Below are 3,640 nucleotides of genomic sequence, written 5' to 3'. Positions count from 1 at the left end.
GGGGGCCGGAGGGGGGAGGAAATTGAGTTGGGATTCACATGCGAGGAACTCCGGGATAGTTTACCGGTGTCCTAAGCGGTTTGCAGTGGTGGGGGAAGTATTTGCAGTGAAGTCGAGAAGGGAGGCGGCGGACTGGCGACCCGTGTTGCCGACTGCTGGCGGGTGTGATGGCGGAAGAGGGGGGAGAGAGGGGAGGGGGGTCGTATGTGCAGATAGGCGCAGAGCGGGGTGGGGGGGTGGGGACGTGCGGGGGAACAGGTCCGGGAGAAAATCGGATGGTAGAAGGAACTGGTGTGCAGTGGCGGTGTGTGTGTGGGGGGGGGAGTGCAGCGCAACGCGAATCCTCTGCTCTTGGGGGAGAGGGGAGGGGAGGGGAGGATGCCGGTTCTGCGTGTTTGTGGTCTTGTTGTTATTGTGGAGTTGGTTAGTTGGTTGGTTGGTTGGTTGGTTCTGATGGTTTCGTCTTAAAATTATGTGGTATTCATCAAAATGGTTGTGTGTATTGTTATGTCTGTATGTTATCCGACTGAACCCTAGGTCTAGGGCGTTACGTTCCTCATTTCGTGTTGCACTCTCTCCCCCCTCCTTCAGTTCTGGTCAGTTGTGCTTCTTGTACACTCTTTCCTTGGCAGCAGCTTTTCACTCGTTCGTGGTTCGTCTTTCCCCCCGGCCCCCGTCACCCCCCCCTCCCCCCCTTCAGGCTGCCCCCCATCACCCGGCGGCCCTCCGGCCCCAGCTCCGACCCCGTCCCCCTGCAGCTGTTCACCAACTGGGGCTACCTCTTCCAGTCGGACACCTGGGGCATGTGTCGAATGCAGCACGTACTGCTGAATCAGGTACACGGTAGGGAGTGTGTACGGGATGTGTGTACGAATGGGGCCATGGGTTATGGAACGAGAATGGCCTCAACAACAAAGCCCAAAGCACGTAAAATAATCATCTCACCTTTTGCTTCCCCCTGTCTTTTCCCGTTACCGAAATACTTACATACCTGCATACGGACATACGGACATACGTACAGGTGTTTCGGCAAGCTGATAGGCAATTCGCGCAGCTGTTGGACGACATCCGGTACGGCCGTAACGCCAAAGCGGCAGTACAACAGATTGTGGCCACGTGCGCACGACCCTTGGAGTGAGTTCCATTGTACGGCCTTTAGCCGTACTTTGTCGTATCAGGGGTCCCATAGTTTGGGTTTCCCGAGGGTCAGGGAGTCGGAGTGAGTGTGCCGGGGGGGGGTATTCGGCGGGGGCGCTTTGGAAGCCCCTCGGCGGGGGCGGTTTCGTTTAATTGCTGGATTTGTTCCCACTCCCTACCTCGCCACTTTGCCACCTGACGCTGTGTTTCCCCCACCTCCCAACCACCAACCACCAACCCTAACCAACCCAACCATCACAGCTGTACGGACGGCATCAAGCCCACCCGGCTCTACTCGGTCAACAAGGACGTGGACTCGGTCAACCAAGAGGAGCTCCGCAAACTGGCTGGGGAAGAGGTGAAGGGGGTGGGGCGGGGGAAAGAGTGTGTATGCGTGTGTGTATGTGTGTAGCTGCTACCCGCACTGGAGGGTCTCGTTTCAACCCATGTCCGAAGCCTCCTCCCCCCGCTGCTGGCAGCAGCTTCACTCGTTTGTGGTTCTTCTTTCCCCCCGCCGAGACATCTGAAATTCCTCCCTCGCCGCTCATCACTGCCTGCGTGCTCTCCCACATCGCCCCGCGTGCTGTGTGTCCATGCCCCAGGTTACGATGTACGGCCATGATGACGTACAACTGGACCCCGTGATCTTGTCCGCCCAGCCCCCCTTCACCCGCCAGGAGCTCCACGAGGCAGAGGCGCGGCTGTGGGGGAGTGACTTTTGGAAGTCGTGTCTGGCGGCCAGGACGTACTCCTTGAAGGTAGGTGCCGCCGCCGCCGTCGCCGTCGTGCTGGTGGTGGTGGTGATGGTGGTGGTGGTGGTGGTGGTGGTGATGGTGGTGGTGTAGGAAACAACAATTGCCGCGTGCGCATATGTTGTTTTTTTGGTGGGGGATGGGGGAGAAGTGCTTTTCCCTTCTAGGACTCCGAGGACCCCCCCCCCGGTCTGTCCTCCTCCCGGCCGGGAGGACGTCACCTCCCTAACCACCTGGGAGGCCACCTGTCGCCGCCCCCCCTTACCCCCTCTCACATACATACATATATACACAGGAGGACGCTCAGGTTATGTTGGTTCGTAACCTCGAGCTTAAAGCTGAGGGTGGCAAGCAGCTCGTGAATGGCTCCAGGGGGGTGGTGGTGGGCTGGGCGGCCAAGGTAGGGAAGGGGATGGGGGCCCCGTGGGGCGGGGAAAGGGGGGGAGAGGAGGAGGGGGGGAAGGGGGGAGGGGTCGTGCTGTTAGAGGGGGAGGATTTGCTGTCCCCCCTTCCGAACCTGAGTGTGTCACCGGCCCTGCAGGGAGAGGGGAAGGGGGAGGGAAAGGGGGAGAGGGGGAGGGGCGACGACCCGTTTGCGCCATCAGGGGAACAGCGGTTCAGGAACTCTGTGTGTGTGGGGGGGTGGGTGTGTGTGTGGGCGGGTGGGTGGGTATTGACACGCTCTCCGAACCCTAGGCCTTTGACATCCATCCCCGCCCCCCGACCGCGATGACCCCCCCCTCCCGCTCGGCAACTCCCCCTTCGGACCTCAGTCCGACGTCGTCAACAGATTTAAATCTGCCGTACAGACCGCCGTACCGTCTCGCCTGGCGGCGGCTCAGGAGGCGGCGGCAGTGAAACGCGCCGCCGACGCCGACGCCTTGGTCGCTGCCGAGCTCGGGTTGCCGTGCGCCGCAGCTGAAAACGGTTCGGACGCCGCCGCCGCCGCCGCCGGCCCGAAAGGCTCGTTGATGATGCCTCCGTGGCTGGCGGCTCCCTCCAGCGCCGTCGCCTCGGGCCCTGGCGGCGTCAGGGTGATGGTGGCGGGACTGGACTACACGGCACCGCCGCCGCCGCCGACGCAGGAGGCGGTGCGACTTGGGGCGGGGGGTGGGCCGGTGTTGGGCCCTACACACTGTTGGGAACCATGCGAGCACCAGTGTTGGCTCCCTTGGCCCGTGGGCGATGTGTGTGCATTTATGTGTATGTACGGCAAATTACAATTACCCGCATCGACCCCTTCCCCCCTTCCTCCTCCCCCTCCCCTTACCTTCCCTTCCCTCTCCCGCGGGACCCCGGGCCCGGGTCCAGATCGCCGCCCGGATTTCGGCTCTGGAGCGCTGGCGGGGCAGCTACGTCCCTGTCGTACGATTCACGAACGGCGTTGAGACCGAGATCCTGCCGCTGATGCTGACGTGTCGTGTTCCTCAGTGGGGGGAGTGTTCCCGGCTCCAGGTGCCCCTGAAGCTCGCCTGGGCGCTGACCATACACAAGTGCCAGGGCATGTCGCTGGACAGGGTGCAGGTGGGGAAGGGGGGGCCGGGGGGGGGGGGAAGGGAAAGAAGAAGGGTTCATGGCGCTGCCCTGCATACACAAACACATGCATACATAAGTACATACGCACACAGGAGTACATCGCTGAGCTGCGCTGATGGGCCTTTTTCATGTGTATGTGTGGTTATGTGTTTTCCCCTCTCCCGGTTTTGCCCGCCCTTTACCGCCCTTTCGACTTTGTGTGTAGTCCCCCCTCT

This window comes from Volvox carteri (genome assembly GCF_000143455.1).
Source record: "Volvox carteri f. nagariensis unplaced genomic scaffold VOLCAscaffold_60, whole genome shotgun sequence".
Classification (NCBI taxonomy): Eukaryota; Viridiplantae; Chlorophyta; class Chlorophyceae; order Chlamydomonadales; family Volvocaceae; genus Volvox; species Volvox carteri.
The sequence above is the reverse complement of the archived record's forward strand: the minus strand, read 5'-3'. Positions refer to the sequence as shown.